The sequence below is a fragment of the Panthera uncia genome, chromosome A2, assembly GCF_023721935.1.
Source record: "Panthera uncia isolate 11264 chromosome A2, Puncia_PCG_1.0, whole genome shotgun sequence".
Taxonomy (NCBI): Eukaryota; Metazoa; Chordata; class Mammalia; order Carnivora; family Felidae; genus Panthera; species Panthera uncia.
Window position 1 is genome coordinate 27,031,404 of NC_064816.1, and position 22,822 is coordinate 27,054,225.

Here is a 22,822-nt window from a genome sequence, read left to right on the forward strand (position 1 = left end):
TGGAAACCGATATTTGGTCCTAAACAAGAAATGACTTGCAAACTTTCATCAGTAACATAATGATACAGCAGTAACCAGCCAATGATAATAATAATAATGGTTAGACATTAACTTATGCCAAGAACTGCGTTAGGCTTTCCTCATTTATTATCTCATTTAATTCCTACAATCCCCATCTATACTTCCTATAGCCCCTTTAAGCACTTGCATATGCAGAAATTGGCAATATAGGAACAGGCAAAATGATAAGATTCTGTTCAGTTGGGAAATACAACCACAAACCTCATTAAGACCTACTCATTTTAGGAGGCCATTGAAGCTGTTAATTATTGCTATGAAAGTTATATCTACTCACTGCACCCAATTTGAGAATCACAGCAAATAATTTTTAAAATCACAATTGTTCTATCACTCAGAGACAAACATTGATAATGTTTTGATATTTCCCAGTCTTATTTATGTGTGTGTACTCACTTTCTTCTGTTTATTGATTTTTAAATGTCAAATACAGATCATACAGCAATATAATTTTGCATCTTTTTTCACTGAAAATTATATTGTAAGTATTTTCCCATTTTTTAATTTTTTTAATGTTTATTTAATTTGAAGGAGAGAGAGACAGACTGTGAGCGGGGTAGTGACAGAGAGAGGGAGACACAGAATCTGAAGTAGGCTCCAGGCTCTGAGCTGTCAGCACAGAGCCCAACACGGGACTCAAATCCATGAGCGGTGGGATCATGACCTGAATTAAAGTCTGATGCTTAACCAACTGAGCCACCCAGGTGCCCCATATTTTACCATTAAATATGCTTTTTAAAAATATTTTCAAGTGCTACGTTATATACCATAATTTAACAATTCCCCACTTTACTGATAGATTATTTAATAGACTATTTAATTATTAAATATTGTCATACACAATTATAATAAATAATTTCTGTCTGCATGTCTATTTCCTTCTGAAAGATTTCTAGAAATGAAATGGATCAAAAAAATATAAAAGCTCCCTTTTTCTAGGGAGGCTGTCCCAGTGCACAATTTCACCACAGAAGAATTTACCATTTCCAGATCTAAGTAGTAGTATCATTATGTTTAATAACTTGACAACGAGTTGAAATGATTTTGTTTTGTATATTTTATATTTTTATATAATGATATCATATTGAATTCTTTTGCAACTTGCCTTTCAAAATTTTAACAACATAATATTGAGATTTATCTCTATTAACATATGCTATCATTTATTCTTTTTGCTTTTCAAAAATCATCTCTGGTACTAATATTTCATATTTATTCATTAGCTATTATTGGAATTTATATTTTCTTGAATTACAAAAAAAAAAATCCTGTTGTAATCATCTGGTACACATCTCTTTGGGCATAAGAATTATGGGAGCTACGCATCTTAAACTTTTCTAGCTGATGCCACACTATATTCCACAAGGGCTATTTGCCCCAAGAATGAGAATCCCTATTGTTCTACCACCTTAGCAACACATGGTATTATTAGATTTTAAAAATTTATTTTGTCAATCAAATGGATATAAAAAACTATGATGTAATCATTTTAATTTACATTTTCTGATCACTTTTGAGGTTGCTTTCATTCATTAATTAATTGGCCATTTCTGTTACTTCTTGAAATTATGTTTGTTCAAAATCCTATTCATTTCCTATCCATTTCTTTTCTTCCTGATTATTTATATTAACTCCTTATGTATTTCATGTTACTTTTCTGCTGTTAAATATTCAGTAAGTATATACATACCTCGCGGAATGTTGCCTGGATTAACATTTTTCTGGTAAAATGCCTGTTGGTTTTTAAAAATCCAAATTTCATAAAATATAAATTTTGCCAATGTTCACGTAGCAAAAATTTAGATTTATGACACCAAAACTCAATAGAGAAATTTCTACAAAATGACATACAGGAAAATTGTCAAGAAACTTTCCAAATGCATTCAGTAGAATGTCAGAATCATGTGTAGATATTTTGAAAAGGATGCTGAGTATCAACACAAGGGATACGCATTTCAGATATTGCCCATGCTAAAAGACCATGATGGCATCAGTGTGAGCCACACTCTGCCATTGGGTGCCTGAACTGCAAACACTTCCACACTGCCTTTCACATTTAGCTCTTCTTTTTGCGTCCTGTCAGAGTCCTCAAAGAGTTGGGTACATACTGCAGACAATTATGGAGAAGGAAGCAAAGTAAGTGAAGAAAGTTACTACATACAAAGCAAGTATTTCTTAACAACCACATTAATTTTTGGGTGATCAAGAATACAATTGCGTAGTATTTTAAATCCTAATATAATAGTCTATTGCTCAACTATGGACATTTTACTGTTTTACTTACATTGCAGGAAATTGGTTAGAAGGTTGGGTTAATATATAACATACTATCATTTTTGTCATTTAAAATAATGGCGTCTCCTGGAAGCCATGATTGGGTGAAACATCTGATCATCAGGAATGAATTAGTAATGACAAACAAGAGTGTCATTCTTTTTTTTCTAGCATGTTCCCTATGTGTGACTCTTAGCTTTCTTCTTTCTTTTTCTACTTTTACACATTTTCTCACTTAATTGTGGCAGCAAGCCAAAATAGGTATGACCCTATTTTACAGATGAGGGCATGAGATTCAGGGAGGTCTATGGCTGGCTGTATTAGTTTCCTGCCTGTGGCTGCTATCAAAATTAACACAAATTTGGTGCTTAAAACAATAGAAATTTATATTCTCACAGTTCAGAAGTCAAAGTACTAGTAGAGCCACACTCCCTCCAGATATTCCAGGAGACATTCCATTCCCTGTCTTTCTGAGCTTCTGGTGGTTGCTGGTATTCCTTGGCTTGAGGCCACATCACTCTAGTGCCTCCTAGGTCACATAACCTTCTTTTCTGTGTGTCTCAAAATTTCCTCTGCCCTCTCTTATAAGATAGTTATGATAGAATTTAGGGCTCCCTGGGGTAATCCAGGATGATTTCCTCATCTTGAGATTCTTAACTAAATCACATCTGCAAGGACTTTTTTGTTCCAAATAAGGTCACATTCACATGTTCCAGGAATTTGACTTGGAAACATTTGCAGGAACCACTTTTCAGCCTGACACACTGGCTCAAAGTCACACGGCAGGACATGGTGTAGACAAGTTCAGATGTAAGACTTGTAAACTCCAGAGTTCATGTTCATTCTGCTCCATGTGCTGCCTTCCATCAGACTGTGTGACCTGTCATCTCTGTCCCTCCTCACACCTCAGACTGAAGGAAAGTCTGCCCCACCATAGAGTAGGGTAAGGTCAATATTCAGCTCCCCCATCCCAGCTCCATGGACCTTTCCAAGGAAAGGCTGGAAAGGCTGAGCTGCTCATTAACACATTCCATGATGCACTCTTGGCTCCCTTCCCAACACTTGGTCAGATTCTTGAGCCTACTTCAAAACCACACTAAATCACCAAACAACCTTGCTGTCAAAATTATTACATCCTTCCCACTCATATTGGTTTCTCAAAAGTCCCCATGTTGGGAATGAAATAGACATATATAAGAAACCATGCTATGTCTCCCAAACTGTCCTTGAACAATCAATTCGAAGGTTAGTCAAGGCCAATTTGCTATTTCTCAAGAAACTGCCTGACGTGGAGTCCATAGAGAAAATGGTGATATCTCCCCCTGCCTAAAATGTGGGTCAGTAAAAATCTACAAGATTCCACTGTGCACACATACTCCCCCTGCCTTCTAGGAACCATGATTCCCATCTGCATAGATTATCTGGAATTCAATCCATCCTTTCCTTTCAGTCTACCTAGAGTTACTATTATACCATTTCACATAAGATATATGACCCTTATAATTGTATAGGCCAATTTACAAACCCCTCTCCATTCAGGTTGTCATCTGAATAACATCTACATGCATTATAAACCCCACAAGACAATGCTCTTATTTAGACATATGTTGCTATTAAATGCTATTAGATGCTATTAAATAGACATACGTTTTTTAAAAAATTAAAAGAAAAAAAGTGGGCTTTTATATTTGCCTCACTACTTAGGTCTATTGCTCTTCGTTCTCACCTGAGGATACAAGTTTTCTATTATTTCCTTTCATCCTGAAGAACTTCTTATATATATAGCATTTCTTGTGGTATAGGTTTGTCTGCTGACAATAAATACTTGCAGTTTTCTTTATCTGAAAACAACTTTATTTTGTTTCCACTCTTGAAGTACAGTTTCATTGGATATGGAATTCTGGATTGATAGTTTATTTTCCTCTCAGCACATGAAAGATATTGTCCCACTGTCTTCCCGTTTTTATCGTTTTTGAAGGCAGGTTGGCATGTTTTCAAAATGTGTTTCCCTTGTTGTACATTGTCTGTTTTTCTCTGACTGCTTTCAAGATGGTGTCTTGGATTTTCACCTGGCTCATTATGATTTGCCTCAGCATTTCGAACAGGAAAATACATCTTTTTCACTAACTTTGGGAAGTTTGGGGCCATTATTTCTTCAAAACCTTTTTATGCCCCTTCTCTATCTCCTTTCCTTCTGCGACACTAATTACCAGTATGTTAAAATTTTTGCTAATATCCCACAGGATCCTGAGACTCTGGTGGGGGTGGGGGGCGGTTAATCTTTTTCTTTTTTTTTCTTCGCTCTTCATAGAGAAAATTTACATTTTATCTATCTTCAAATTCACTTGCTGCTTGTCATCTGTCTGTTCCAAGGGTCAGTCAATGATATGGGTAGAGTTGATATTAAGAATCTGTAGTTGTCACTTTCTGGCTCCCTCCTTTCTGAGATCACCCTGCCACTTTCTAACAGCTACAGTCACACCAAATTCTGTACTCAGGTTCTTTTGGCCAGAAAGACTGTGGGTCTCCCACTGGAGTTTCACCTACCTATGCAGTACTGCCTATAGCTTGACCTCAGGATGGGAAACTTAAACCATGCCAATCCCCTCTTTCAGGTGTCACAGAGTCTACCTGCCTTTGTTCACTCTACACATACTTTAGAGAATTGTTTTATTTGTTTTGCATTTTGATCAGAGTTTATAGTTGTTTCCTGTGGGAGTTTACTTGGTTGTATGGGAAGCAGAAATCACTGTCCTTATGTGTTTAACTGTTAAGTTGTCTACATCAGTCCTGATGAGTTCAGTAATGTTTCATGAACAAAGAACTACTAGAACCATAGTGGCTTAAAAACACACACACAAAGGTTTATTTCCTGACTTATAACACACTTCCATTTCCCAGATTAATAAAGGCTCATGTCATCTGCACTTAAGGACACAAGCAGGTGACCTTCACTATCTACTTATCATCCTATAAAGGGGAGGGGCGCCTGGGTGGCTCAGTCGGTTAAGCGTCCAACTTCGGCTCAGGTCACAATCTTGCGGTATGTGTTCGAGCCCCGCGTCGGGCTCTGTGCTGACTGCTCAGAGCCTGGAGCCTGTTTCAGATTCTGTGTCTCCCTCTCTCTCTGACCCTCCCCCATTCATGCTCTGTCTCTCTCTGTCTCAAAAATAAATAAATGTTAAAAAAAAAATTTATTTAAAAAAAAAGGGGGGGGGGAAGGGAACACGGTAAATAATGCACTAGCTCTTAATGTTTGTACCCAGAGCCAACCTCTATCACTTCAGTTCACATTTCATTTGTTGACAGCAAAACAGGTGGCCTCACTTAAATTCAAGTGGGTAAGGAAGTATATCCATTCTATTTGCCCAGAAGAACTAAAATACATATGAATGAACCTGAAAGTCTACAAAGATGTCATGTCATATGGATTTTTTTCACTTTCACAAGGTCAAATCAGTCCATTTCTTTTCTCTATGTACTGTGTCTTATATAAAAATTTCTTCCTCAAGGTTAGATTCCAAGGTTATGAGATATCTCTTATATTTTTCCTCTAATGTGTTTAAATCATTGCTAAAAGCCATTTAAGTCTCTAGCATAACTGGAGGGGTGTGTGTGTGTGTGGTAATATGTATACCATGTTTAGATGGATAGTTAATTGTCCCATTCACTGAAAGCCCATCCCCTCCTCCACCAATTTAATATTCCAACCTTAACAATAAAACAATTTTATGTATACCTGGATCTGTTTTTATACTCCTCATTTCAACCAATGATGTATTTGTCTGGTATAAAACCCCACATTATAAATGTTTTAATTTTTTAGTAGGTAAATACCCCATCATGGTTCTTCCTTTAAAATAAATCTTTTCCATCCATTTTTTCAAAAACTATTCTAAAGTATTGTCTGTCCCTTTCAAAATCTACAAGATGCTCACAAGGCCTCTTAAGAAATTCTATTGGGATTTTGATTGTGATCATATAGACTTTAAACAGATTGTGTCTTCCCAGGAGGGAAAGTGGTACTTCTCATCTACTTAGGTTTTCTTTTAAGTTTGTTTGGTAGAGTTCAACATTTTTTATATAGTTACTGTGCAGCCCATTTTAGTGTCCTTGTGAATCCTACAGTTTTGCTGTCCTTATAAATGTGTAAGAACTCTATTGATACTTCACTGGAATCTTACATATAGCTACCTTACTGAATTCTATCATTTTTAATGCATTTTAGTTGAGTTTTGAACAGCCAATTATATGTTTTTAAATAGTACTGGTTTATCTGTTCTTCCCAATATTTTATATATCATATTTAATCTTATTACCTTATACCCTTAGCTGGATTCATGTTGTAAAATGGCTAGCACAATGTTGAAATAGTTACAGCAAGGGTGAACACACTCTTTTGTGGCAATAAAAGGAATATTTACAATGTTAACATTAAATAATGTACCTTCCTATCTTCCTATATAAGTCTCTGATATCTTGTAATATGCTGTGTAAGTTCATCCTATTCCTAACTTACTGAATGAGTAATGCTTGTTTGTTGTGCTATGTGATAGAAAAGGGGTCTCTATTTATTAATTCACTACTTTTTTTTTTCCTGTGGGTTGACTTTGCTTTTATCATTGAATAATGAGAGCTCTTGAGGCTATTAATTTTCTGTTAAATACGGCTTTGTCTATTTCAAAGGTGTATACATAGAGTTGTCTTTTTTTAACACTGCTTATGTTAGGTTTGATTTCTTATTTGACCCTATAGCTCTTTAAAAGAAATTCTTGTTTTTAATTGTTGACATTACAGTTTTTCAAGTTGTTGAGCTATGCATTTAAACTGTTATTAATTTCTAGCTTTATTTCACTGTAGGCAGAGCATATACCCTATAAACAGTTTATGTTTCATACTATGGTTTTCTTTAAGGTATAAGATATGATCAACGTTTTCCTAAATGCTTGATGGCTCCTTAATGTATGCTTTTTTGTTTCAGGAGGACAAAGTTTAATAAATATTTATTAAATCAGTTTTATTAGATTATTATGCTAAGTGAAATAAGTCAGGCAGAGAAAGACAGAGACCATATGTTTTCACTCATATGTGGATCCTGAGAAATTTAATAGAAGACCATGGGGGAGGGTAAGGGGGAAAAAAAAGTTACATAGAGGGAAGGAGGCAAACCATAAGAGACTCTTAAATACTGAGAACAAACTGAGGGTTGATGGGGGGTAGGGGAGAGGGGATAGTGGGTGATGGGCATTGAGGAGGGTACCTGTTGGGATGAGCACTGGATGTTGTATGGAAACCAATTTGACAATAAATTATGTTTAATACAAAAAAATACTCCATGTATTCTGTGTTTATCTGACCCATAAAAGATCAATAAAAGTGTATTAAAATCTCATACAACAATTCTATTTCTGTCAAGTTTTCCTTATGTTTGTAACAGGCTTTGTTTCATGCATTTTGAGGCTGTTACCATGTCAATGACAATTCAAGGCTGTCTTATGTTCATTGTGAAGTCTATTTGAGAGGGAATATAATCTTCTAGATCACATTTAATATTTTCACAATCTTTGACTCTATTGTGTGTAAATATTGCCAAGATTGCTTTTTTGCTTTATTTTGCTTTTGCCTAATATATCTTGTGCATCTTTTGTTGTTGTTGTTTTAAACATTTTTTTTTTTTAATGTTTGTATTTGATAGAGAGAGACAGAGTGAAAATGGGGGAGGGACAAAGAGAGAGGGAGATACAGAATCTGAAGCACGCTCCAGGCTCCAAGCTGTCAGCACAGAACCCAACATGGGGCTTGAATCCACAAACTGTGAGATCATGACCTGAGCCAAAGTCAGAGGTTCAACCAACTGAGCTACCCAGACACCCCTGTTGTTGTTTTTGTTCATTTGAGTTAGTCATAGTGAGTTTCTTTGTTTTAGGTATATCTCTTCTCAGTAACCCATGGTTACATTTTGCTTTTTAGCTGAAAAAGAGAGTCTGTATTTTAACAGGTTTATATGATTCTTTTATAATGATTCAGCTTCAGAGAATGCTTTCACATTCACATTTGTTCTTCACATCATGTAAGGTACATGGGAAATGTCATTCCTATTTTACACACAAGAAAATTTAAAGCCAAATAGGTTAAATGTATTTCCCATGGTTATTCAGGTAATATGTGGCAGTTGTAAGACTTAACCAAAGAATACTAAAACTAAAGCATGGCTTTTTACAAACATAGTATACTTTCGTTGAACTTCAATGTTCAGATGGACTAATTGGTCAAATTATCTGCCTTGTTTTTCAAGTAGGTGAGTTTACACTATGGTTGGTATAAATGATATGTTTGACTGTACCTCTGTACAGATCTTCCTTTGTCTTTACATAGTTTCTGCTTCACTGTAAATTTCCTTGCTTTGTATGCTTGGTGATTTAGACCAGGCAGCACATTCTTTTCTCTCTCTGTTGATTTGGAAGTCATACCTACTTTGATTTCTAACAGTGATAACAAGTATACCAAAAAGAATAATTTATTGAATGTGTAATTAAACTTTAAAATTTTCCAATACTTGAAATCGTTGAGTCCACCCCTACTGAAATGAATATTTATTACCATTTTATTTCCAGATTCTGTAAATATAACCTTAGGTTTTGTTGCAACTTAGTATTAATTTTTTGAATATTAAATACTTAATACTAAAGCATCATCTTATATTATGTATTTTGTCTTTCAAAAGTATAGTTTTACAATTGCATTCAGTGTTATAACTAAGTTACAATTGTTTAAGTCTCCCTTTGTGTTCAAGTAGCTACATTATTAATAATCAGTTTCTTAATAACATTTACTTCTCTGTTACAGAATTTGTAAATTCCATTTCTCTGTTTCCTGGACTAGTGCCTCGTAAATCTTAGTACATGTAAAAATCTCCTATGAACACTGTTAATATAGATTTCTGCCTTCTATCTCCAGAGATTTTGCTTCAGGAGGTTTGGAGTGGACCAGAGAATCTGTCCTTCTAACTAGTTTCCAGATAACACTGTTACTGGACTCAGTACTTCACTTTGAATAGCACTGACCTGGGCTACATCCCTAAGCCATTTCCCTGGTAAAGAAGCGTATGCTTTCTTTTCTCTTGCATATTTGAGAATCTCTTTCTGTTACTTTTCCAAATGAAAGACAACCTGAGTATATTTACCTTTTTTCTGTACACTCTCCCAAACTGTTCCAAGCAAATTTTTGTATTTTTATAAGGTAAACTGGTTTTCTTTGCCCGTGTGCTTGAAGAGTTTTTTCTTTATTCTTATAATTAAAAAAAATTGCCAGCTTGTAATAGAATGGAACCCTTTTCATTAATGTTGCCTAGAGTATGAAAAACCCTTGCAATTTGCATACTGAGGCTTTTCTGCTTTTGTTTTTGTTTTAGCTCAGAAGAGCTTTTATTAATTTTTGATTACCTCTTGTTTTCCAAATTGTTTCTGTCTCAAGAATATCTATAATTCTTAGATTTGGTCCAATGTTTAAGTTGATGATCTCTCTCTGCTATATTTTTAATCTTCTCTATTTCATTAATTTTATTGTCCTTTTCTTCATTTTGAGAATTATCAATTTTTCTTCTATAGTCTATATTTTCTTCTGTATTTTTTAATGCTGATTTCTTTCCAGCTTCTAACACAGATTTTAATTCTGTATGGCATTCTGGTTTCTTTATCATGTTTGCTTCACTAACCTATCTCTTTTTCCAAACTACACTACTTTCTTTTAGCCATCATTTATTCTCTCATTTCTCGTTTTGTTTCCTGAAGTTTCCGAGGATACCAAACTTCTAAACATCTTTTCAAGTTCCTGTGGCAAATCATCCTGAGAGGTCTGTTACTCTGAGTCTCTGAGATACTGTTCTTTTTTCTTGTCCATTATGATTTTTTAAATTTTCAATTTTATCATGAAAGAGCCAGCATTTGCCAAGAAAGAGACGATGATTGTCTTTACTTATGTGTCACTTAAGTCCCCTACAACTGGGTCCTCAGTTGGTTTCCAGAATTTCTATCCCAATTCCCAGTCTCTAGCAGCCATCTTGTAGAGTTCCTTGGGATGATATAGAATCTTTTAGCACCACTGCCTAGATCTATGTCCAATCTAAATATAAAAAACATAGGGAGCCCGGGTGCCTCAGTCAGTTAAGCATCCAACTCTTGAGTTCAGCTCAGGTCATGAGTTCACAGTTGGTGACATCGAGCCCTGTACCGGGCTCCATGCTGACAGCACAGAGCCTGCTTGGGATTCTCCCTCTCCCTCTCTCTCTGCCCCTCATCCACTCACACTGTCTGTCTCTATCTCTCTCTCTCCCTCTCTCTCTCTCTCAAAAATAAAAACAACAATCCACAGTACCCTCTCTACCTTCAGCATAGTTATACTGTTTTAATTAGGACTGATACTAACAAATATATTTCCAAAAATATTACTGTCCCCTCTAGTAGGCAGAACAATACCTTTCCCCAAAGAGGTCTACATCCTAATCCCTAGACTCTGCAAATACGTTAGGTTACATGGCAAAGGAGAATTAAGGTTGTTAATCACCTAACTTTAAAATAGAGATATTATCCACTATGACTTAGGTGACTCCAATGTAATCACAAAAGTTCTTATATAGAGAGAGAAAGGTAAAAGACTCAGCCAGAGTGATGTAATAAAAGAAAGACTCAACTAGCCATTTCTGGCTTTGAACAGGGATGAGGGCCACAGGCCAAGGAATGTGGGCAACTTATAAAAACTGAAAAAGGCAAAGAAACAAATGACCCCATAGAGACTTGAGAAAGAAATTCAGGCCAACCGACACCTTGATTTTATCTCAGTGAAATCCATTTCAGATTTTAATACTAAATTTGTCTTGTTTTGAGCCAATATGTTTGTGGTGACTTATTACAACAGTTATAGGAAGCTAATAAAATGAAATGCCAACTACTATTTGTTATCTACATCAATGCAGAGATAAAAATCTGCATTAATAATAGTAACTGCTTCAAAAAAGTACTTACAGGGGTGCCTGGCTGGCTCAGTCAGTTAAGCGGCTGACTTTGGCTCAGGTCATGATCTCACTCTTCATGAGTTCTAGCCCCACATCAGCACAGAGCCTGCTATCAGCACAGAGCTTGCTTCAGATCCTCTGTTCCTCTCTCTCTGCCCATCCTCCGCTTGCATGCTCTCTCTCTCTCTCTCTCTCTCTCTCTCTCAAAAATAAATAAACATTTAAAAAAAGGAATTATTTTTTTAATTTTTTTATGTTAATTTATTTTTGAGAGAGACAGAGCAGAGCATGAACGGGGAGGGTCAGAGAGAGAAAGAGACACAGAATCCGAAGCAGACTCCAGGCTCCTAGCTGTCAGCACAGAGCCTGATGTAGGGCTCAAACTCACGACCTGTGAGATCATGACCTGAGCCGAAGTCGGATGCTCATCCAACTGAGCCACCCAGATGCTCCCAAAAAAGGAATTATTTTTCATTTAAATAGGTTGAACCATGACCTATCTATTTTACTTTTGTGCAGCACTACTTTTCGTTGGGGAAAGAATAAAGATCACATTTTTAAATGTTTCTCTTTATCTGGATAGGAGGTAAGTAGGAGCGAGATTTCCATAGGTTTTGATTTGCCCAAGTAGGTATTTCTCTACTTATTGGTCTCTGGAAATCACCATGTTTACTCAAGATTTAACTCAAGAGGCTAAAGTCATAGGTAAATATTAGAGGGAATTGACAAAGGCATATTAAGTTTTAAGGAATCAACTATACTTTCCAAAAAGAAACACATTAGTACAGAGTTGACACAGAACTGCTTTCTGCCTTGCTAGTACTGAAGGCCACAGAGCAGCCAATTCCCTTCTCTTGAACTTGTGCTGCAAAATTTTTCTGCACAGCAGATAAAGGGCCAAAGCAACACAATTTAATGAGTAGCACACACCCATTCATTCATATGTACTAGACCTTAGGCCATCAGGCTTCTTACTGCTCCTCCTCTAAGAATCATCTTATGCTTGCATGCTGGACACAGCTGCTCTGGATACATAGGTCTTTATCTGGACCAACACTGAATAGAGAGAAGGTCCTCTATCAGTAGTCTGAAATAGAGTCTAACATTTCCCACCATTACAACCATCAAACAAGATAAAGACTTTTTATATCTGAGAGGATTAAATCAAAACACAGATAACTGACCTTGGAGATGAGCCATTAGTCTTTGTGAGATAAATAGGAATGCTTGATGGTATTGTTTAATAGAGCTGCAGAGAATACTGAGGAAATTAAGCAGGCTCGTAAGGGAAGGACCAGAAAGCAAATGTGAGAACCATAAGGGCATGGGTAGGACATAGGACACTAAGATGCTGAATTTTCTCTGAGCACGATCTTTCCCTGGTAGAGCTGACTGATGGGCTACTCAGAATATAGATATTCTCTATAGCATTAGCCAATGTGAACCCAACATGAAAGAAAATGAAAAGCATCATAATTCTTTAAAAACAAATATTTTCATTTTCATAGATACCTATGAAACAAGGGGTTAAGAGCATGAGCTCTGAAGTCAAACTGTGAAGGTTCAAATCCTGGCCTTGACCCTCACAGAAATGTGATGTGACTTCTTTATGCCTCGTTTCCTGCATCTGTAAACTGGGGACAATACTGTTACCTCACTGGCTACTCTGAAAACATCAGCTATAATGAATGTAAAGTTCAGTCCTAATCCTTTCCTAATCCTAGCACAGTCCTAATCCTTTCTAAGAGGTGAATATAATGGCTGCTCCTGCTAAAGTGAGGCTGCGAAGCATTCTGGGTAAGAACAGGGCCTCCTGAACAGGACTGTCCAGGGTCTGCCATTTAATAGCTGTATGATCTTGGGTAACTTATTGAAATTCTCTGTGTCTCAGTGTTCTCATCTATAACATTAGAATAATAATTATTATTATCTCAGTGTTACCTTGAGCATTAAGTGAGTTAATGTTTGTAAAATATTTAGAAGAGTATCTGGCACATCGGCGTTTGATAATACATTATTCAGTTCTCTCGGTTTTAAAACAGTGATCATGGGAGGCCAAGGGCTCTATGGTGATACTCTGGGGGTCTGTGTGGTGGAGTGGAGATAAGAAAGGTATGGCCCAGCCTCATTCTCTATTCAAACAGAGTAACTTTATTTTAAATATTGAGCTTCGGGGCAAGATTTTTGTTGAATAAAGGGTCCTGCTGCTTTAAAAGAAAAAACGAAGAAGAAAAGGAAGGAATGAAGGGAAGGATACAGGGAGAGGGAGAGAAAGGGAGCAGAGGAGAAAATGAAAGAAAGACACAAACCAGGGTTCTCTACCAAAGTGCCCTCATATAACATAACTAGATCAGTCCTGTTTTTACAAAACATTTCATATTTTTATATGTGCTATCTAGAGAATTTAACCAGATCATTTTTAAGGTTCCTTTGAGACAGAAAATTCTGTTTCTTAAAAAGTAAATTTTAGTAAATTCAAATTTTAAACACACAACTTCCCAACCTTCTTTAGGGTAAACAAAAATCTCAATAATTCTAATTTAACATGCAAATCATGAATATTCACTACAGTCAAATGAATAATAAATCATCCCTGACTTCAAGTGCTTGCCATGGAAAATTGCCGATTTTCTTAAACACGCAGAAATCTGTTTTTAAATTATTTTTTATTATTTTTCCTCCTGTGATGGTTACTCTTCAAAGTTGCTTGGAAAATGTGCCATCTTCAGCATGAAGGAGGTAAAGAAGAAACGATTAAAGCAAAAGATGGTGTCATTAACAAAAGGAAAGAGAGAGTCCATGGATCAGCAGGCTGGGTTCTGGGACACATTTTTTTAAATGTCACCAGATAAAATTTATGATATAAAAGGGAATGTTCCTTAGTCATTCTGAGTATTGTTATCCATATGAATAATAAATCAAAAGGCTCTGTATCCATTTATGGCTGAAATTATGACCTTGGACAGGTTACTGATGTGATTTACTCCACTGATACCAATGAAACAGAAACCCAGTGAAAATACCACTGGATTGACCTCATGTTCTAAGAAATTAGTGAGGCTTGGTAGAACAAACATTTTGAAGGGAAAGTATAGAATATCAAATATTTATGGCACCATTATATCAGTGAGCTCATTAAGATTTCTTTTAAACAACTACCCTTCAGTGATTGTTACACAGAAAACCCAAGTACATTCAAGCTTCAGAAGATTGTCTGTTTCATAATTTGATGGAAGGACATCACTCGTATTTGCCCCTAAGTTGAATAGAATTATGAATATTTTACCTTTAAAAACTCATGCAGTCATTCCCCTTACATAAAATTTAAAATATGAAAAACCGTAGTGATTAGAAGTATGTACATTGATGATAAAAATTAAGAAGAAATACGAGGAATTGATTATTGCAAAGGATAGGATAACAACTACATTTAATGTGGTCAAAGAAAGGATTGAGATCAGAGGAGGTTTGCAGGGGACTCTTGGAGCACTGGACCTGTCTTGACACGTTTTCATTTATAATTATTCATTAAACTGGACATACATGTCTTATCACTTTTATTATATTTATTATATTTCACAATTTTATTTAAAATTCTCTATTCTGAGGTGACTCTCCAGCTTATTATATAGGTCATACCTTTTTTTATTATGAAATTTATTGTCAAATTGGTTTCCATACAACACCCAGTGCTCATCCCAACAGGTGCCCTCAATACCCATCACCCATCACACATAGGTCATACTTTATACTAAAGAAGTATTATTTATCTGAAATTCTAATTTAATTGAGCATCCCATCCTTCATCCTTACCCCAATCAGAATAGCAAAATGAGATTACAAATACTTAAAAAGAAGGCAAAATAAGCCACAGATACAATGCATTCTTAGAAGTCTTGGTTATTCCTGTTTTATATCCTATTAATATGATAAATTTGTGTTTCATGGTTTATGACACCCCTGGGGTTCTTGTATACAGGCACTGTAAACAAAAGTAGGCTACATAGATGCAAATTATAATTTGCTTATAGGAAGGCAAAGAAGCTGACCTTTATAAATACAACCATGCCTAAGAAAAAAGAGCTTGAAGTCAAAATCAAATCTGAAAAAAAAATTAATTTGTTCTTTTTTTAAAGCAATGATTTTTCTTTTGTTATATGCACTTGTTTGCACAGGAAAGGAAAAGACAATCAACTAGGTAAAACGGGTGCTACATTGCTCCCTTATACACAAAGAATTACACATCTGTCTAACAATACTAACCACTCTGAAAGATAATTATGGATCAATGCTTTAAAAAATATCCTGAACTGCCTCCAGAAATGGCAAGGAGAATTCAATTAAATTATTTGTAAAAGCCAGAGTCTTTTTTTCCTATCCATCTGCTACTTGAAATGGGATGACCTTTCAAATAGTGCTTGCGGTTCTCAAAGCAAACTCTAAATAAAGAAGTGGAGTGTGGGTTTTTTTTTTCCCCTCTCCACCAGGTTCAGCATAGATAGAGCATTTGTACTGACATTCTACACCACTGAAAAGAATGCAGATTTGGCTTCTAGGAACATAAATGAGGCATTTTAGGAATATTAATCAGGTTCTGTCCCATGCCTTCAGTCATGACATTTGCCTTCTACCAGAAAGGTGTGCTGTTTCCAAGATAAGTGTTTGGGAACAAGCAACGGAACGTAATGTACTCCCTGGAGAAAAACTGGAAACCCTAAATCCAAACAAATAAGATAAAGTACACATGTTAGTGAAGAATCCCTTGTTAAGCTGCCTATGGCAGGAGAGCTAATTCAAAAAGGTCAGATATTTAAGTAACAATAGACTCAAAGCAGTCCTTCCAAAGGCCTCCCCATAGGCCTTATATTACCAACTAACAGCTGGTACTATGACACTATTAAACAGTAATGCTTTCTTCACCAAGTCTACATACACACTTTTTTCCCTGTTCTGTTGTGCCCCCCTGTCACTCTTAATTTTTAAAACATTTCCAATTTGGTCTTTTGGGTCATTTTTTTTTAATCCAAAATTTAAAAAAAACAACCAATGTATTTCTCTTGATAAAAGTACAGCAAGCACTTTTCAAAAAGTTCAAAAAGTACGGAAAAATATAAAAGATAACCTGTTACCATATCATCCACAGAAAACCACTGCAAACAGTCTGGTGTGTCTACTTCCATTCATTTTAATGCATGAATATGTCACAAAATTACGTCATGGTACATAACAACTGGAATCTAACACATTGATCAAGTGTTTTATACATAACTTTCTATGCCATCAGTGGAAATTCACACCATCATACATAAATGTTCATTATAATGTTATAATTGTGTAGGTGTGAATGTGTGTGTAAATAGCTGTAATATAACTTATAAGTGAATTTAGCTTTTTTCATTATTATATACAAAGCTGTAATGAAATAAACATCTTATTTCCTTAGCATTACTTTCTAGAATGGCTGGACAGGAAAGCATTCTGATAATGGATATTATCAAAGTTATTAAGTTAATATGGCCAAGCTGCCCTCCAGCAAGTTTAACAAGTTATGCACATACTCTGGACAATACCCTACAGTCTGTACAATATTGAGACGTATCAATTTTGGGGACAATTGTCAGTCTGAGCAAAAAACCATTATTGCTCTTATTATCTTTGCTTTAATAACTAATAAGCTGAAAGTTTTACTGGTGTTTTGTTTCACCTCCTTAGTAAATTGCCATTGAAACATTTTGCCCACTTTTTAATGTGGTAAAAGCACTGTCTTAAAACACAATACTGTAATGATTTTTTATATACTTTTTTAGTTTATTATTTTGAGAGAGAGAGAGGGAGGGGGAGAGAGAGAGAGAGAGAGAGAGAGAGCACACACACAAGTCGGAGAGAGGCAGAGAGAGATGGGGGGGTGGGGAGAGAATCCTAAGCAGGCTCTGCACTGTTAGTCTGGAACCCGATGCAGGGCTTGAACTTACAAAATGTGAGATCATGACCTGAGCTGAAGTCAGATGCTTAACCGACTGAGCCACTCAGTCACCCCTACAATACTGTAAAGATTTAGCACACATACATATGTATATGAGATCAGAAAAACATTCTACAGATAATAAATAATTATTTTAATTGTAAAAAATAGCATAATACACAAAAACACAAACATATGTATCAACACATATGTTTCTGTTTAATAAATTAAATAAACATATACACACATATAAAATAAATCAGTACTTTCCCCTTGCCCTATGGCCAATCCCATTTTCCCATTGTAATAAAAAGAAGTACTTGTTTATGCTTCCACAGTTTCTCTAGCTTTATCCAAATATATACAAACACATAATTGTATATAGAGCTATTCTTTTCTTTTTCATTTAAATGAGCTCAATACTTTCCCAATCGCTCTAGTCAAAAGATTATTCACCAGCTGCATCATGGACACAACTGGACATCACATATAGATCTACCTAATTATTTTTATTCGTTGCATATTATTCCACTCTACAATTATAAATATGGTCAACAATGTCCCTATTAATGAGCTTCTTGATTGGTTTCTCTTGCTTTGTTTTGTTTTTTCCACTAAAACAATGCAGCACATATCTTTGAATATACATTTTTATACAATAGATTAAAGATTCCCAATAGGTATGGTGTCAAAGAACAGGCATACCATTAATTTTGATAGATAATGCCAGATTTATCAGAATATGACAATGTCCTACTGTCTCATTATGATTTGATTTGTATTTCTATGATGACTGCTAATGAGGCTGAGCAGATCTCCATTGTGAATTACCAATTAATATCTTCAGCCATTGTTTGAAATATAATGTAAAACTTTATCTCATAGGCGTATAGGATTTCTTAGTTTTCTAATATTTCTATTGTTTATATCTTTAATTCATCTAAAATTTATCTTTTAAATTTTTATGGTGAGAAATAGGGGTCTATCATTCACAACTTACATATGAAAAGTCAACTTTAATCTCATTTTTTATGGAAACATACATTTCCCACTGGGGGGAGAAAACACTTTTGCTAACTATTTAGCTCATTATTATATATACTTGGATCTGCTTCTGACTTTTTTCTATTCCATTGTCAATTTTTCTCATGGCCAATAACATGCTGTTTTAAAGCAGCAACTGTATATTAAGTTTTAATGTCTAGAAAAAAGAGCAAAAATAAAAATCTTTTGCAATTGTGACTGGAATCATTGACATATGCATTATTTTAGAAAGGAATGATATTTTAGAATAGGAAATATTAGGGAGTATAGTTTGATGATTTTCTTTAATAATGAATGTGTTACTAAAGATTTTATATTTTTGGTTTACATAAATGAAATTTTTCTATTTCTTTGCAACTGGTTATTAAAGGTATAAATAAGCTTTGATTTTAATATATTTACCTTGTGGCCTTCCAGCTTACATGTTTTCTGTAACAGTCTTAACTTTTTTAGGAATATAATCATATCATCTGAAAATGAAGACAACTCTGTTTAACATTTTCCAATATTTATTTTCCCTAATTTTATTGTTTAATTCATCATGTAGAACCTGCAACACAGTGTTAAGTAACAATGTTCACAGTATTCCTCTGCATTTTTCCTGGTTTTAATAGGAATGGCTTTTATATTTCACTGATTAATGTAATGTTACGATAGGTTTTTGTGAATACATTTTATTCTGTTTAATTAACTTGCTTCAATGCCCATTTTATTTTGAAAGTTATTCAAAATTTCTTTAGCAATAAATTTTAGCAAATTCCTTTTTGGCATGTGTACTGGGTTGAAATTTATGGCCACCTGGAATCTCAGGTGACTTTATTTTGCAATGGAGTCTTGGCAGATGTACTTACTTAAGAAAAGGCAATACTGGATTAAGGTGGGCCCTGATCCAGTGGATGCTATCCCCCAAAGAAGAGAAAATAGAGGCACAAACAGACACACAGGGAGAACTCCATGTAATGACAAAGGCAGAGATTGAAGTGGTACATCTATATGTCAAGGAACACCAAGGAGTGACAGCAGCCACTTGAAATTAGGAAGGGGCAAGAAAAGATAATCCCTTACAAACTTTGAAGAGAGCATTATCCTGTTGGCACCTTGGTTTGGGACACGTAGCATCCAGAACTGCAACTGAAAAAATTTCTGTTGTCGTAAGCTACCTAGTTTGGTGATTTGTTTATAGCAGCCCTAAGAAACTAACATAGCATGTATTGATATAATCATATCATTTTTATCTTTTAATTTGCTGATGCATTGCATGGTGTGTGTGGATAAATATCCAATTTTGAACCAGTTTGTAATTTTTGAAAAAACCCTATTTCAAACATTTCATATTTTCATAAGCAGATGGATTTAAGTTGCTATTTTAAAAATTATATACTTATACATACAAAAATGAAATTGGTATAAAATATGTTTTTAGAGCTTTCAATATCAGGTTTTGATACCAAGTTAGGTTTAGATTTGTACAATTACTTGAGGCACCTTCCCTCTTTCTCTATAGTCTTGAACTGTTTAATAACCATAAGGAGTAACTGTTTTAAAGCTTAAATTTAAGTTAGCTGTAAAACCATCTGGGCCTGGGGCCTTTTTTTTTGTGGGACATCTTTAATAATCTTCCACTTTTTTCTCTGATTATTGTTATTAAAATATTTTAACTTTTCTTACGTTAATATTGATCATATATATATTCCTAAAGAATCACTATTTCTTCTAGATTTTCAAATAAATGACTACAGAATTTTTTTTTTCAAACATGTGGTAGTACCAGTATTGACTGGTAGAGTTGACCAGGAAGTTAGGAGGATACATACCCTTTTCTTCCCATACTACTACATGAGGATTCAGTCAAAAGGGAACAATCCTCAAAGAAAGAAAAGAATTATTCAGTCAAGTATATAGAAGTAGCTCTTATCACTCATAAGAACTTCTAAACAAACCCATTAAAAATGTTTTCATCTGAATCATCAGATGCATATCACAATACAATTTGGATAGTTCGTCCTCAAGTTATTCGATACTCTCCTGGAGTCTTAGCAAAGCTATGCAGAAATTTTCTTGACATTTACATTAAGCTACAATAAAGTTCCCATTTTTTGAAACACTTGACAAAATAAAAAAAAAAAGAATTATTCTTCCCTCACACCTGCACACATTTAAAAATATCTCCAACTTTTCTAAGAAACAATTTTCTCCACAACTCTCCCAGACTTCATACTCATATCCTTTTATTCATAGCAGATGGAGGAAATTAGAGTAACATATTTGCTCTAAAATCATTAGTGTTGCCTCAGCACTTCCAATCTAAAATAGCATTTCAAGGGGTTATTGTTACGTGGATCAAGAGTTTGCTCGAGGCACAAAGAGACATAAAAACCAATTTGAAACTTTTTTTTTTGCAATGAGCTTTTGCATCTTAATTTCTGCAACAATGTTCTAGTTCGATTTTAAACACAAATCAAATAGGAGGATAGAGTGCCCTGATTCACTCATGGGTCATACTTTGTTCACTGGCCAGTCCTCTGAGAAATCATGATAGCTGCTTCTGGAAAGCAATATTCTCAAAACTGACCACCAACTGCTAGGTAGTCTGGAAGACTGGCAATATATTCATTTTTACGTCTCAGATATCGGCTTGCCCCTTCGCCTCCTGAAATGCCTAAAAGGAAATGTGGTAATGAACCAGCAGATGACAGCCATTCTGTCCAAGACCTAAACAATCCCTGGCTTAAGAATGAACCAATCTTGGGGCACCTGAATGGCTCAGTTGGTTAAGTGTCCAACTCTTAATTTCGACTCTGGTCATGCATGATCTCATGGTTCGTGAGATTGAACCCTGCGCTGGGCTCAGGGCTGACCGTGCAGAGTCTGCTTTGCATTCTCTCTCTTTGCCCCTCCCCTGCTCATGCTCTCTCTCAAAATAAATAAACAAGCTTTTTATTAAAAAAAAAAAATGAACCAATCAGAAAGTGTTTGTTTAGCATATACTGTATTAAGTCCACCATAAAAAACTGTTTTTAAGTCTAAGATACTACACATCTGGAAAATGTAATCTTGTGTAGGCATAAAAGCAGTCACAGACAATGATACCAGATATCTCTACACTGCACAATTTTCAAAACACTTTCATGACATGCTTGTAGGTTATCCTCATAAATCTATAATGAATGCAGGATTAAAGAAGAATACATGAACATACTAGTCAACAGATTAAAGTGGCTTTAAAGATCATCAATAAACCTCTTTTACAGATAAGAAAATGGAGACCAAAGGGAAATGAGGACCTTCACCTTCTTGCACAGCCATCCTGTAGGGCTAATAAAGTGAATGCTGGTCACCGCAAGAGTCATGAAAAAGAGCCATAAAAATAAGACAAGAAAGAGAAACATGATCTCCCTTACAGAGAAAAGCAATTTTAAAACTCATAGTTTCCAGTAAATATGTGCAAGCCTTGAAGAACATATTCACGTAGTTGTAAAGACTATACACACTTACACACAAAAAATTCACTACATAACTATTGAAAAGAGCCTAAATATTCTACAGTTCAATTCAGAAGGTATTCATGCATTTCCTATATACACACCCTTGACTCACCTCTACTTTCGAACCCTAGCAAGACCTAGCTGATTATCTTAATATCGTGACCCCTCTATTATACAATAAAGTATTAAAATAATCTTTCCTTTAAATGAAAATATATTAGAAGTATGTATTTTTTGTGACAGCATTCTCAAAAGTATATCTCAACAATGCATAGGCCAGTGTCCTAATATCTTTTATTCAACAGACAATAGCCATTTTCCACGACTCAATCCAGGATATTTCTAAAAATCTAAATCTAGGATATTATAATTCAAGTAAGGGACTGTATTATAGAAAAGTGCAAAAGGAAAAACATTAAACGTGGAATCATTATTTTAAAAGGAAGAAGTTTACAGCAGTGGTGAAAGATCATATCAGGGTTAGAGGACAGATCTCTGTGTTAGAATCAACACTTTATTGTCAGAATGCACAATAATAGCCTCGACATTTTCAAACTGCTTTTAGTCACCTTTTAAATGTCTCAGAATAGAGAATATAAAACACAATGTCTGACGCACAATGGAAAGTTCTATGATTCTCCTGAAAAAAAGGAAGAACAAACATCTCTATTTCCATCCCGGATCTGCACAATATATGCTTGCATCCCATTTGCTCTGATTCATTTACATTTTGCTGAATTCTGTTTTTGTGCGTTTTCATCTTTCAAAAGATCTTTTAAAAATTAACAACAACAAAAAGCCCTCAAAAGACGCTTTCAGATAAAATCGTAAAGAAAATAAGTACATGAATTAGTGAAACAACATCCAAGTTTTTACAAATGTGGCAGTTACATCTTTTCTCATGTTGTCCGAGAATTAATTGCACGGCTGAAATTAGACCTCAGCACGCTCCATGCAGATAGGAGCCCA

At 35.1% G+C, this 22,822-nt stretch overlaps 1 long non-coding RNA gene across 2 annotated transcripts in view; it reads left to right on the top strand.

Annotated features, from left to right (window-relative positions):
• Positions 1-22,007, top strand: part of LOC125929538 (uncharacterized) — a 61,313-nt gene extending 39,306 nt beyond the window's left edge. For both annotated transcript variants that reach the window (XR_007459899.1, XR_007459900.1), the window contains exon 4: positions 21,620-22,007. This is a non-coding gene — a long non-coding RNA (uncharacterized LOC125929538). The remainder of the gene's footprint in view (positions 1-21,619) is intronic.
• The last annotated feature ends 815 nt before the right edge of the window (positions 22,008-22,822 follow it).